This window comes from Tasmannia lanceolata, unplaced genomic scaffold, assembly GCF_043159265.1.
Source record: "Tasmannia lanceolata isolate RefF3 unplaced genomic scaffold, GAP_Taslan_0.1 ptg000015l, whole genome shotgun sequence".
NCBI lineage: Eukaryota > Viridiplantae > Streptophyta > Magnoliopsida > Canellales > Winteraceae > Tasmannia > Tasmannia lanceolata.
In genome coordinates this window covers 15197389-15213259 of record NW_027518692.1, presented here as the reverse complement: position 1 = coordinate 15213259, position 15871 = coordinate 15197389, and the positions used below count along the sequence as shown (strand labels likewise).

At 38.8% G+C, this 15871-nt stretch overlaps 1 pseudogene; it reads right to left on the bottom strand.

Moving 5' to 3' along the window:
- LOC143891760 (adenylosuccinate synthetase 2, chloroplastic-like) overlaps window positions 1–15532 on the bottom strand; it is a 54336-nt pseudogene extending 38804 nt beyond the window's left edge.
- Between the last annotated feature and the right edge of the window lie 339 nt (window positions 15533–15871).

Below are 15871 nucleotides of genomic sequence, written 5' to 3'. Positions count from 1 at the left end.
TTTGGCTTAGCCTGATAAAAAAAAAAGTGTTTGTGTTTTGCAATCGTTTGTTCTTTTTTTGTTAACTAGTTTAGATAGTTGAGTCATGAGTATTAGGGAGAGACTATCTCTTTGAGATGTCTTAGTGGCCGAGTTAAGAGTCGGTGAGAGGCTATCTCCCTTTTGTTGGTAGAGTTTTACCTTTGTGAATATCGTTTTAAAACTGAAAACCCAAAAATTTGCTTTGCTTTCGGGTCAGTCAAAATGTGTCGTCTGTTCAGCTTTGCCATTCGCGTGTTACACACGCTCTGCCAAAGAGGGGCATCTGTAGACACCCCATTTTGACCGGACCCAAGTTCGTGTTGCTGGTGCGAAACCTCGCCAAATCAACCCATTAGGACCCCAAATTCAACCCTAGGCTAGGTTAAGGTCCCCCTTAGATCCCTGTAAAATTTTGTTGGAATCCGAGCTTGTTTGATCAGCGAACGGACCGAGTCAGTGTCGTAGTATAAATGTAGAAGGGGGGCAAATTATCCGCACAGGGGGGTGTCCTTTTGTAAAATAGCCGAGGTTTTGCCTTTTGTCTAATAAGACAAAGCGGGAAGAGTGCAACTAATAATTCGCGCGCCTTATCCAAAAGTGGAGTGCCGATATCAACGATTTTTTTTTTTTATATATATACAAAAAAACCGAAAATTCGGGCATCACTGTTCATTCTTCGTAAATTTTTTTTGAGAAATAGAGAGCGAGAGCTGAGTTTTTTTTTCTTTTCATTTTTCATTTTCTCGAGGTATTCTTCTCTGATCCAGCTCCGGCAGACCTCCGGCTAAACCCAGATTTCTTTCTTCTTCTTCTCCTTCTTCCAATTTCCTTCACCCTCACCATTATCTCTCCCGTTTTCAAATCTGTCTGTGAAAAAAAAAAAAAAAAGATCTCAGATCTGAGATCTCAGATCTGAAAAGAGGGAAGAATTTTTCCATTCTAGTCTTAGCAAAGAGAAAGAGAGAGAGAAAGATTCATCCTCGTGGAGAAAATTCCGAGAGAGAAAGAAGAGAAAAGAGAAAAATCCTTTTCCCATCTCCGATCATCTTCTTCGTCGGATTATGCCGGATTCCGGTCAAGATCCGGTCAGTATTCATCTTTGAGCTACTGTGTCTTCTTACTACCATTAGATCTTTATAGTTTTAGTTTTCTTTCATCCCTAAACTGTATTTTTCCCCAAATCCTCCATCTTCTCCGGTCGTTATCTCATCTCCGGCATCAACTCCGACCAATCACCATTATCTTGCTGTATTCTGTCTTCTCTATATAGAAACCCTAATTTTAGGCTTAATAAAATCTCAGATCTGTTTTCTTTTAATCCTAGCCCAGATTTGCTTTAGATCAAACTCTAGAACTATTCGATCCTATTCTTTAAATCTGATGGATTTCGGTTGCAAGATCTGTGTTCTCTTTGTAATTTTTACTCATCCATAGCTGGAATTCATGAGAGCTGAAGAAAGGAGTGAGGATCGGAGAACAGCAAAGAAGAAAACAAGGTAAGGAGGAGCAGAAATCTCAAGAGAGTGGTTTTGCAAGTAAAACAAGGTAATTAACTCTCTGATTTTTTCGTTGAGGCTATGATTATTCTTTTTATTCTGATATCTCTTTTAAATTTAAGACATGAAAATGAATTAATCTCGAACCAAGTAGCTTTTGGGATTGTGTTACAGAGTTTGTGATGAGATAGAGTTTCTTTTGGGTATTGCTTAATCCAGGTTTTAGTAAATATATATATATATATATATATATATATATATATATATATATATATATATATATATTCTGTTTCTTTCTATATTTAATTCAGAGGCTGAAAGGTACTAAGAATTCTTTGAAATAGTATGATCATCAAGTTTAAGATTTCATAGGTGAATGTGTGAAATGATCATGTACTTACCAATTCATATACATTTGAATTCCCATGAATGCTTGCATTATGGTTTATCTTGTGTTTTCTCATAACTTATTTTTAGAAGCCATGTCAATGCAGTTATGTTTAGAGGATGCCCTGGACTCTCAGTTGACCTCCTCTATTGATTTTCAGGTTGCTAGGTTTATAAGCTTATACTGTTCTTTCAAGAATTATATCAGTACTTGTGATATTAACATTATTAAATCTCAAAACCCCCATTTAACCATTGGTGTTGTGATAATGATATGAATGATTGATAAAAGAGTAGCTAATTTACAGGTCCATATTATGGCTCAATTATCATAGGGTGTTTCTTTTGGTCATTTGAATAATAATGGTTCTAAATGTCATTTGGTGGCACAAGTTACATTGGGTTCCATGAAATAGTATGAATGAATTGATGGTTGAATTGTTTTGTTGGGCGATGAAGGTCTATTATGATTGGATTATCCAATAAGGTGATTACATTAGTTTAATCAAAAGGGCTGACACTATTGTGAGGTATGTGTCTATTGTGTTCTAATTGCTCAGCAATATAAAGCCACAGTTCAGTCTCATGTTTTGTACAATACAAAACCATGAATCAGCTCATGACTTGATACTTATTTTGGCATAAACCCATCCAGAAATCTGTCCCAGTTTTGTACAGAAATCTGTCCCAGTTTTGTATTGGAATCTGTCTCAGTTTTATACAGAAATCTGTCTTCTGTTTGATACAATTCTGCCCATAAATCTGCACAGATTTTTGCCCACAAATTTGCCCATGTTTAGCACAGTGCATGCACCATAAATCTGTTTATTTTTAACACAACGCACACATATAAATTTGTTCTCTGTTTTGCATAATTATATTCACCATTTAGCCCTATATTTCAGCACAGTTTTTATACGGATTTCACTCATTTCAACCTAGTTTTGCACAAAATCTGTCTTCTGTTTGATACAATTCTGCCTATAAATCTGCACAGATTTTTGCCCACAAATTTGCCCGTGTTTAGCACATTACATGCACATAAATTTTTTTTTTAGCATAGGTCCATGCGCACAAATCTGTCCATAATTTAGTCTCAAGTTTCAACACAATACAGTCACTGATTTGGCCACGGATTCCTGCCAATTTCAGCTATTTTATAACACTTCTGTTTGAAAGTTTGCAAAATAATATCAGCTAAAGTAGACTGCATGTCGTACTTAGTGAAGGATTCTATTGTTGGATATACATATTCTTAAGTCATAGCTAGTTGGAATGTGGGTAAGGTTATGATCTGCTTGGTTGGAAATATTGATAATTCTCTGTATAGAAGCTTTGAGTTAGGTTCTGAAGATGAATGGACTGTCCAGGTGAGACTATTTTGAAAGCTTATTTTACTTAGGCTACCCAGCGGCTGGTCTGGGCTAATTAATTTTATTTCAATAAATTGTTTAATTGAAGGAGGAAATCAGATGACTACTCTATTCGATATTATCGACATGAGTACTGTCTGATTTCAAGGCGGTTTGTAGGAATATTATCCTGTGTATTTGTGATATCAGATGATTACTTTAGCATCATCTGATTTCACCCCCATATCGGGGCAGTGGCACTTGTGGTTGGGCATAGAAGTGTTTAATGTTGTTTCTTGCTTTATTAGGCTATCCAGCGGCTGGTCTGGACTAATTAACGTTGTTTATCATTGTATGATTGTTATTATTACAGATTGTGCACTCTTTAGTTGTAGACCTTACTTTGCAGATATTTGATTTGTTTTTATAATAATTGAATAAAATTTGAGTTTACTTAGCAACATTTTTCTTCTCTTTAGATAGACTAGCGTAGTCTTCTAGACTTCTTTAGATAATAGAGCCTGTGCTAGGAGACATACTTTGTCTCGTTAGGCAGTCCTCCTTTGGAGGCAAGCCTCATTTGTAGAATCCTCTCTGAGGTTGTACTTCAGTTTGTTCCTTTGTTAATTAGAGACCAATTTGGTCAATTAGTTGTCTTAGCCTTTGCTTCTCCCTTTGCAAGGGCAATGATAAGGTTGCTTAGAGCCCATCTTTGTGTGTTTGGGAGACCCGTCCGGTCTCATTCTCTCGTTAATCCTCTTTGTGTGCCGTTTGGTTTTGGAAGAACACCCTACTCGGCTTGGCTTCATACCCCTACCCTTATGGGTATTGGGTTGCACATTTGTTGCACCCTGAGGGCTAGGTAGCTGTCCGGCCCGGTTGGGTGTTTTACCTTTGCCAAATGTGCACAAGGTCTCTTATTCCTTTTGCTTGTAAGCTTCTCCTTAGTCGATAGTCCATTCGCATAGGAGTCAGCCTTGATTAGAGAGTCTTTGACTCATTCATCTTTTAGATAGTGTTATTAGAGAGTCTTTGACTCATTCATCTTTTAGATAGTGTTATTAGAGAGTCTTTGACTCATTCGCCTTTTAGGTGGTGTTATAGGAGTGTTTTTGATTCATTTGCCTTTTCGGTGGTGTTAGTGGAGTCTTTGACTCATGTTCCTTTTCTTTTAGGGAGTCTCTGACTCATTTATCCTTTAGTTGGTGTCAGTGGAGTCTTTGACTCGTGTTTCCTTTTCTTTTAGAGAGTCTTTGACTCATCGATCCTTTAGTTGGTATTAGTGGAGTCTTTGACTCATGTTTCTTTTTCTTTTAGAGAGTCTTTGACTCATCTATCCTTTAGTTGGTATTAGTGGAGTCTTTGACTCGTGTTTCCATTTCTTTTAGAGAGTCTTTGACTCATTTATCCTTTAGTTGGAGTCTTTGACTCGTGTTTCCATTTCTTTTAGAGAGTCCTTGACTCATTTATCCTTTTAGTTGGTTGTTAAAGTCTTAGACTCATATTCCTTTTCTTTCAGAGAGTCTTTGACTCACTCGTCTTTTAGATAGCAGTATTAGAGAGTCTTTGACTCATTTCCCCTTTTTTTCTATAGTTGTTTTTAGGAGCTTCTCCTTAGTGTTGTCGTTACTCTTGTTTGTTGGAGACTTGCCTAGTCTCATTGGAGCTTTACTTTCTGGGTCTTAGATCCTTTTGTCATCTTTGATAGTTAGCTTGCCTAGTTAGGGGTTTCCCCTGTTTGCCCTAGGATTTAGCCCTAGGGTTTTGCTTTGTGTGTTCCCTTAGGTCTTTGACCAAAAGGGTAAAATCAGAAATTAAAAATCTAAAAAACATCAGAAAATTCGAAATCCAAAAACATTTGAAAAGCTTTAAAACCCAAAAACATTAGAAATGTTAAACTCAAAAACATTTGAAAAACTTTAAAAACATCAAAAACATTAAAAAATATCAAAAATCTAAAGTGTTGAATGAGGTAGCAATTATGAGAGTTCATTCGAACTACGTTGGCTTGATCCTCTTCCGAGGTACGTAGCGCAGCTTGGGATCCACATCCCAAGTCCAGCCAAACTTTTGTAGATAGCATTTTAAATCTTTTCGAATAAGCAACCTTTAAAACCTTCATTTTCAAAAGATCTTCCTCTAGAGTTAGGAGTTTCTCCTAGATAGAGAGTTTTAGAGTTAGGTTGTGTCTTTTGATATGTTGTTTGTTTGTTTGTGCTTGTTTTAGAGTTAGGGGTCTGTCCTAGAGTTATAGGAGCGCCTCCGTCCGGTCAGTCGGCGATCCACATCGCCGAGTGATGACTAGAGTAGGATACGGTAGTTCACCTTTGGTTTTTCTTAGGAAATACAGCCTAGTTACACATAGGTTGTAGGAACCACCTGCATTAGCCTAGGGCTAATCTGCATTTAGTTAGGGCATATAGGGTGTCCTAAAATCCACAATTCACTGGAATTTAAATAATCGTACAATAAACTTTAATAATTGGTCCGGTCTTTTAGATCGAGTCTAGGATAGAGGTCTAGGTGCCTTAGGCATCCTAGCTTAGAATAGGTGCGAAGAACTACGTTGCCTTGATTCTCGTGGAGGCGGGGATACGTAGGCTTCTTTGGATGAATACCAGACCATCCGAGGACTCGGGCTAATAATTTAGAGTCTTAGGATTTATTATGTTGTTATTATATGTTTTGATGTGTTTTCTTACTTTCTCGTACTGATCCTATACCTTTTGCTGTGGCTTGCATGTGTTTGCACATCAGAATTTAGACACCCATTAGGCATGTCACTCATAACCTAGCTATGCTTAGGTGGCACATCTTTCATTTTATTTTATATGTGTTTATTATCTTTATCCTCAGGAAATGCATGCTTAGGTAGACGATTCTTGAGGATTGTTCCCATTTCAGATGATTTTTACCCAAACTTCTTTGGAGTTAATAATAAATGGCATAAGAGACCAAGTGCTTGCACTCGGACGAATCGGGGGTGCTCTCAGACCTTCCCCATTCGTAACCAGGCACGAACCCATATATATTTCTGGTTATCCATTGCACAGAGGATTTGATTTTAGGGTTCCATGGCATATCCATGGATGGCGACTCTGAGTTTATTTCAGGTATGTCTCGGTTTCGAACCTCGGTTCCGGATCAAGACATATCTCTTTCTTTTATATCGCCACTCGTGCTATGCTATGAGGGTGGCATCCGTTTTGAGAGTTCCTTGGTAGAGCTCTCCTTCACACGTGGATGATCCGGATGGTGTGGGGACCCGTTCCCTCGCCGCCTATCTCGGATCGGGGTCCACACACCCTCACAGCATAGCATGAGTGGCGATATAAAAGGAAAGAGATACATCCTGATCAGGAGCCAAGGTTCGAAACCAAGATATACCTAAAAATAACTCAGAGTCGCCATCCATGGACACGCCATGGAACCAAAACAAATGCTCTGTTTGCAATGGATAACCAGAGATACAAAAGGTCCATGCCTGATGACGAATGGAGAAGGTCCGAAGAGCGCCCCCAATTCGCCCGAGTGCGAACACTTAGTCTCTTATGCCATTTATTATTAACCTTGAAGAGTTTCAAGCGAAAATCGTATGAAATGGGAACACGCATCTCCGAGAAAATGTCTATCTAATCATGCATGTTCGGAGATGAAAATAAGCACACACAAAAGAACCGAAATAAATGTCACCTAATGATAACTAGGTTATGAGTGACATGCTAATAGGTGTCTAAGTTCTTGTGGGCAAACACATGCATGCTACAGCTAAAAGTATAAGGTCTGCGCATGAAAGTAAGAAAACATAGCAAAACACACAACATAACAAAATAACAAATCCTAAGACTCTAAACGATTTAGCCCGAGTCCTCGGATAGTCTGATATTCATCCAAAGAAGCCTACGTATCCCCGCCTCCACAAGAATCAAGGCAACGTAGTTCTTCGCACATATTCTAAACTATGATGCCTAAGACACCTAGACCTCTATCCTAGACTCGATCTAAAAGACCAGACTAGTTATTAAAGCTTCATGAACGATTATTTAGATTTCAGTGAATTGTAGATTTTAGGACACCCTATATGCCCTAACTAAATGCAGGTTAGCCCTAAGCTAATGCAGGTGGTTCCTACAACCTACGTGTAACTAGGCTGTATGCCCTAAGAAAAATAATAGGATTGCTAACGTATCCAAGACCTAGTCATCAGTCGGCGATGTGAATCGCCAACTGACCGGACGGACGCGCTCCTATAACTCTAGGACAAACCCCTAACTCTAAAACAAGCACATAACAAACAAACAAATAAAAAAACTATCAAAAGAAACCCCTAACTCTAAAACTCTCTATCTAGGAGAAACTCCTAACACTAGAGGGAGAGCTTTTTGAAAAACACGATTTTAAAGAAAAAAAGTTAAAGTATATTTATTTATAAAGTTTGGCTGGACCTGAGATAAGAATCTCAAGCTGCACTACGTACCTCTTAGAAGAGGATCAAGCCAACGTAGTTCGAAAATCGAACTCTCCTAACTAAAACCTAACACTCCAAATGATTTAAGGGTTTTTAATGTTTTTCAAATGTTTTTGATATTTTTTAAAGTTTTCAAATGTTTTTGAATTTCAAATTTTTAATGTTTTTTGGATTTTAAAGCTTTTCCAATGCTCTGAACCTTTAAATGTTTTCAATCTTAAAGGGAACACGCAAGTAACACCACAAATTAGGGCAAAGCCCTAAATCTAAAGGGGAAACCCCAAACGAACAAAAAAACAATTAGCGTCTCAAAGAGACGGACCACAACAAGTAAACAAAAGTCCCAAGAACAGAGAAAACAATCTAAGATTTCAAGCAGGGAAGGCTCTATATGACTGAGTTAGTCTCTAATGGAAAAACTCCTAACTAGTAACATTAGGGAGGGAGTACAAATGAGTCAGAGACTCTCTAATAACACTACCAAGTCAAAGACTCGTTCCAAAAGAGGAGGCCACTCTAACATGAGGCTAGGTAAGCCTCCTAAAGGAGAAACTCTCTATATGAGACAAGACTTGTCTCTGAGACACAAACGACATAAACATCTGATGAGACTGGGCAAGTCTCCTATACAAAGGAGGGGTATGCTACTTGGACTGAGCAAGTCCCCTAAGGATGGGCTTGGGCTAGCGCCTTCATCGCCCTTGCAATGAAATGGGAACTAATGACTTGGAGCATCTAAAGGAACTTAAGTATAACCTATTAAGTAATGCGGTAGACCCATAGCTCGCTAGTTATCAAGTAAAATATCATTCATTTAACTTTTACCACTTAAAGAAAGAATGATCAATCCGAACATAGCTCATAATTTAGGAACAGCAACATTCCCGCCATAAAGGTAATGATCTTAATAGAACTACTTATTTCAGCTTAAGGCAATCATTATATTAAAACAACAAGGCATTTCCCTATGCTAAATCCTTGGAAATATAGAACGAGCAAATTATGATGACAGTTCACAAGAGATGCCACTATGAATGTTATTTTAACCGGAATCAAGGGCAATTTTTCTGATACAAAGCCACTAACCATTTTACGAATGAATCTGAATAGCCAAATATCTAGGATATGATATATGAAACATAAGCTCACCCGAGATAATATGCAATCACATTGAAATGATGCACTAAACATGAAAAATGATATGCCTTGTAACCTCTTACTAAAAAAAAAAAACTGTAATTTACACAGAGACCATCAAGTTTTATAAAAACTGGGGCTGAAACTATGCAAATGATTTTACATCACCTGTCCTGGCATGAGTACAAAACCAAGGATGTAACTAATAGCCACCATTATTGCAGCTTCCATTTGAAACCATCATTTGATGCGAAGAAAGACATTTATACCCATTTTCACAAATCAGTTACTTTCCAGTCAACTCACGTTCATAGCATGCTTTTTGCTAAACGATGAAGAAATACACCATCATATTTCTATTAGAAGCTTAAAGCTATCCACACTCCGGTCAAGATCTCACTCAGCAACGACATTATGTACTCGGAGGAGTCAACATTATAACCTTGAATCAGCACTCAGGAGAATTATAAGTTTTGAATCAATAGAGTACTTACCCAAATAAATAAATAACTACATATCATCCAATGACCATCAGAGAACAATTATGATAGATTATGTCAGGATCATCACAAACTCCTGATGAGATCGGATGATTATCTTAAGAAAATTATTCCAAATGATGGACAAATTATCTCAAGTTCCAGATGAAAATCATAGACATAATCCATCAAACGACCAATAAATGTGAAATTATCACTGAATCACCAAATGATCGCAAATACCATCATGACCAATACAACAATTGGTTATCTGAGAAGAAATGTCACAGTATCCTAGAAAATTTACACCAAATTCCGATCAAGATTAAAACCATTCCATCAGATGAATTTCAGGAAACAGAAACATAGATTATGAAAGAATTACTCTAGATTCAACAAAGGGATGGTCACACATCATCAAATGGATTTAAAAAAACATGAGGATAACAAAACCAAATATGAATTTCGGCAACTGTTACCTCCTTTTACTCTATTTCTTTGCGACCCGGTGCTCTCAAGCTGCGGATTGTGGAAGATGATGGCGCAAACCTCTCCTCTCACTGCTTGTACACCATTTCGATGTAGAGATTGATGTAGAATTGCCAATAAGAGAGTAACGGTTCAGATCTTGATCAGAAATTGCAGAAGTAAATCAGAGCCGAATAAAATTAGATCTGAATTTGGGATTGGAAATGGGGTGCAGAGAAGATGGGAAAATGGTGATGAAATTGGGGGGTTGATGGTGGGGGAAATGGGTTTGGAGCTGGTTGAGAATGGAGGTGGCCTGCCGGAATTTGCAGAGATGGGTGGAGATGGAGAAGTGGTGGGTTTTGAGGTGGAAGATGATGTTGCGGTGGGTTGCAGAGAAGTGGGTGGAGATCGATTGAAGTGGGTTTGTGGGAAAGACGAAGATGTAGGTGGGTGGCTCGAGGTAGTGGTGGTGGCGACTTGGCCGGGTTCCGGCCGGAAGTTGGTCGGAGGAGATGGTGAGGGTTTACAGAGGAGGTTGAAATGGGAAAAATGGAGGTGGGTTTTGATGGGAAGGAGATGGTCGGAGATGACAGAGGTGGGTTCGAGCGTGGGGATGAAGATGGGTTTAAGGGATAGAAATGGGTTTTGAAGTGGGTCTCTATGGGGGGTTTTGAAGTTGAAGATGGTGGAAAGGGGAGTTAGAGAAGAAGAAGATGGTGGTAGGGTCGGCTAGGTAGATGAAGGATTGGGAGAGGGGTTTTAATGAAGGTGGCCGGCCGGAGTTAATGGTGGTGGTGGGAATGGGTTTTGGGTTTTAGAAAAAAAAAGTAAATGAAAGAAAGAAGAAGAAGAAGATGGTTGAGGCCGATCGGAGTCGGGAGGGAGGCCGGAGAAGAAAGCTCAGACTCCTCTCCTATCTCTCTCTGCAGATTTTGGGTTTTCCCCTTTTCTCTCTAGAAAATCGATCGAATGCCTCCTCCCCCCAAAACCCTAATTCGCTTCGGTTTTTAAGGAACACGGGGAATGATATATGTAGAGTCCTCCTCCCTTTCCATGGGCAGCCCTTTCTAGTGTATGCAAGGCTACTCTTTCACTCTATAGGGGGCTGCCCCGAGCAAGAAAGGGGTCACCAACTTTAAAACATATGTCTACCTTCTCTTCCTCCCCTGGACAACCAACCCTAGTGTATTTATAACTACTTTTTGTATTAGCAGGGGGGACCAAGTAGAAAACAGGGAGAAAAAATTTGCAAAAAATATCTTCTCTTGAAAAATGATCTCAACCATCAAAATCACCTTTTTATTCAATGGTGAGGATTTGGAGCTCTCTAACCACCTAGGAAGCTTCCTAAGACTCTCCCATAACTAATTCTGTTGCACACTAATCCGCATACCCCCTGTTTCTGCCTGGACAACCCATTACGGAAAATTTGAACTGGTTTTCTAGATTCCTGCGCACCCCTGTTTCTGGCTGAATCGCCACCCTTATTCCTACACTACACGACTCTACGAATGTCGTCCGTCTGCTAGGCAGACCACGACGGATTTTGATGAAATTTTATGGGGATTCTAGTGGGACCCTAACCTAGCTTGGGAACAAATTTGGGACACTAAAACACTAGTTTGACAGGGTTTCTATCCTAACAACTCTAATAAGGTTCGGTCAAAATGGGGTGTCTATAGTTATAGATTGTATGTCCAGCATTGGCTCCACCCTTATATCAAGGAAAGAAAAAATGTTGATACAAATGCATCAGTCGAGAAGTAAATTTTTTAAGTTATATAACTATAAACTCAAATGATATAGTCTATTGTCTGAAATCACATAGTAATCAATTGACTGCATGGTAATTAAATCCATTAATTCATGGATTGAACCATTTTTATATAATCAACACTTTACAGGTAAAAAACGACTAAAGTGATGTTCTGTCAATTCTCGATCAATGTAAAGAGATATAAGGAAAAAAAAATATCGGAAACTAAAATGATTCCCTCGTGGTTATTAATCTTAAAATAGCCAAGTATGGTAGATCTTAAGCATTGCCAACACTTGGAATTTATTGCCGACGCGCGTGTCCTGTTGTGTCCGACACGACATGCGTGTCCACACGTATCGACACTCCTTTGGAAACTTTTTACTGCTGGAAGTGTTAGACTTAATGTGGGTGTGTGGACATATTTTTGTACCGTGTCAAGTGTGACATTCTACTTTTTTATTGAATATTGTGTTTACCTCATTTAGACAACTCGTATCCATGTCGAAACTGGACACACGAACCCATATCCACAAATCATGATTACATATACTTTCTATTTTAGCAGTGTCCCCGTTTCTAAAGTTTGGGGGTTTGCCGTGTCCGACACTCCGTGTCCGTGTCGACACGACACTCTTGTCTGTGTCCACAAATCTTAACATTTATGTCAGTACCAAATGTTACTAAACTAAACTTCTCTATAACTAACCATCCTCAAACTGATGGGCAGACAGAACGTGAGAATGGTCTCTTAGAAGAATATTTGAGACATTTAGGGCCAATGAGCTCTCTCAAACAGGGAAACTCGAAAGCCTGACGCAGAACCATTTTTATATAATCAACACTTTACAAGTCAAAAACGACAGAAGTGATGTTATCTCAATTTTTGAACAATGTAAAGAGATATGAGGAAAAAATAATATCAGAAACTATAATGATTCCCTGGTGGTGCAGGGCACAAACAATCATTAAGTGATGACTTAGTTAAATAGAATAGTATTGGAGAATAACCAGCCAATAGAATTAATCTTACAATAGCCAAGTATGTAGATCTTAAGCATTCTAATATTGGCATTTATTTCAGTACCACATGTTGTTAGCAAACATATGCACTGAATCTGTACATTTCACTTTAAAAGTATTAAGTATGGACAAATTTTTACTTGAGAATGTGTCTATGCTCATCCTATGCTTGTCGGTTAAGTTCCCACCACACCCTCGAAATAAAGGAAATGCTATTACAAGGTTGGAAAACTCGGGACTCGGACTAGTCAAGAAAAGCTCAATTACACTTTCATGGGAGAACATGCCCAAAAAACCTGGTTAAGTTCTAAGGGTGTGTATGGTTGCACAAAAGCCTGGATGACTTAGGGTTTTGCTTGGCATTTGGGTGCCATGTCAGGAAAAACCCTTGTTTGGTTGCCAATATATCATTGACATCCCAGGAGACTACCAGGGATGTCTCCAGGTTAATCATTGTATGTGTGTTGATGTGTCATCCTTGACCCCTCCCCATGAAATCCAAGCAAAAATCCACAAGAATGGTGGAATTTTGCTTGAATTTCTTGGGAATGATGCTCTCTCTCTCTCTCTCTCTATATATATATATATATATATATATTGGTAATGACACCCCATACCACTACTCTACGAGGTTGACCACCCAACACTACTTACCACTATTCTAGCTGGTAATTTCTAGGTAAATCCAATGCTTTGTCTCCTCCTTGGTGACTACATACACCACTAATCTACGAGGCAAATATACCTGCAACCAAACTATTCTAACAGTAAAGGCTTCTTAGCCAAGAAAAACAGACCAATTGGCTCATGTTACGCATTCATGGGAGAACATGCACATGTGGGAACATAAACAAAAGGAGTGTACTCATACTAATATGCATATAGTACAATTTTATTCAGTCAGCTATGGGTCATAGCTTTCCAAATTTCCTTAGATGCTTACATCAAGGAATTCTGTTAAGAACAGTTCCAAAATACCAGTTAAAGTTCCAAAACTAAGGGACTCTTAGTAAACAAACAAATTTGCCGATGTTAAACATTCATGGAAGAATGTGCACATGTGGGAGCATGTGCATATTCTCCGCAAGGATCGATCCATGGTTTTGTTCTTTACTGTGCACTTGAACTTCTTATATGCAATGTTTTTTTTTTTTGCCAATTCGTTTAGAGGAAATGTAACTACTAAATCCCTTGCCTTGTAGCTAGGCCTCACCACTTACCAGAAAAGACCTCTCCGATTCAGAGTCAATGGAGACTTTGCCGATTGAGAACACAGGCCCCACCAATTGAGAGGAAACGCTTCACCGATTGAGAACACAGGGCCTTAGAAGCACAAAGCAAGTCCGGGGTAAGGCGTGGGGGCGAGGGCAGGGAAGTGTGGGGTCTAGAAGAGTCTAAGGTTGGGAGCGATAGGGAAGTGTTTATGTAATATTTTCTTTATACGTCTTTCAAAATTCAAGCACATCAAAAAATAGTAATTTCTAACCATATTCATATACATCTTCCAAAATTTTGGTGATTGTGGGACTGATGGAGTAATAGCGTGTGGGGTCTATAAGAGTTGGAAGAGTTTCTTGGTCGCTCTAGGGAGTGTCGAATCGTGGATCAGGAGTGAGAGCGGCACCCATGAGGATGATTCCTGCTTCTAAGCACAAGAACTTACCCTTCCATATTCTAATTTGTTTTCACCTTGTTAGGGGTTTGTTAGAAGGGAAGCTTTTTATGAATGGAGCTTGCTAAATGACCTTCTTCTACTGAAAAAAACACAAGATACACCCCTATCTTGCATATTTAAGATGGATTTGTCATGACCATGATTATGCTTATACCAATATGTACATGGAACAAATTTGTTCATCTTTTTTTTTTTGAATGGTGGAACGAATTTGTTCTTTCAACCATGGTTTTCCGAATTCCCATAGATGCTACATCAAGGAATTCTATTTAGAACAGCTCGACACCTTAAAAAAATTCAGAAAAATAAATGAAATCACTTCTACAACATCCACAAAATAATAAGCAAAGAAAAAGGAAAGAACCCCACAATTTAATTTCGCAGATAGAGATCAGAATTCAATACATTACATGAATTGAAATGATTTCTACTTAAAATAAGTAAATGATACGTGCATACTATCACATAGTGTTTTATGGGGTAGTTGTAATGTAGTTATTATGTGTTCTCGGGCATATCGAGAACTTGGTGTAGTGTCTGAATGGGATTGATGGGTTATGTGTTTTTGGGTAGCGGGTGTTAGTTGTTGAGGATGTGTCTTGTAAGTGGGCAAATTGATGGGTGATGTGTAGTCTAACTACTTTGTTCTCATATTTAAATAGGTGTATTCCAGTGGAAATGTAGAGAAAAACTTTTTGTTTTTGTTTTTGAAAGGCAATAAAGAAAGTTTGTTTTAGGAGAGTCATGGTTCCTCTAAAATTGAACCTCTAGGAGGTCCAGTTGCCTCGAATCAACCCTTTCCTCAATCTTTTTCTATCTTTTTTCTTTGCTTATTTGTGGTACCACCAATTAGGCAAGTAACAAACAAAAAAGAAGAAAAAGAAAGAAAACTCCATTTATCTAATACCTAGAGAGATCCCACAAAAAACAAGAAAAGAAGAATGAAAGAGAGACCTGACATCAAGCAACGATGTCGAAATACGGGGCCAAGATGTCAACGAGCTTTCCTTTGCCTTCATCACCCCACTGAGAACCCAACACACCTAAAACCTGACTCAGACAACTAACTCCATCCAACCTCCCACCTATCTCCTCTCCCAACACAGTCAAGGCATTTACAGACCACTCCAGACTCCTCAAAGAAAGGCTTCTAGAAAAAAGTACCAACATGATACATTAACAACCCACCTCTGCTCTTCCCGCCATGAAAGCTTGGTCGAGAAATAGAGGGAGAGCTCGATTGGACTCGCAGTGTGGAGAGATTCATTGTATTTGGTCGGAACACTCTCTCTCTCTCTCTCTCTCTCTCTCTCTCTCTCTCTCCTCGTAAAAAAACTAAGGGTTTTACTTTCTGTTCACTTGTTTTCCAGGGAAAGGAAAAGAAAATGTTTCCTGTGAATCTAACGTGGCTTTAGGAAAAGAAACCAGGGAGTCTGTGCAAAAAAAGGTTTCCCTTGACTGTTTCTGGACTGTTCACTTGTACAGGAAAAGGTTTCCAGGAAAACTGCTTGCCCTTCTTTTTGCACTAGTTTCCTAGGGAAACGAGATCCGTGTGATTTTGGTCGGAAATGAAACCCCTAAGGCTCTGTTCACTTGTTTTCCCGGG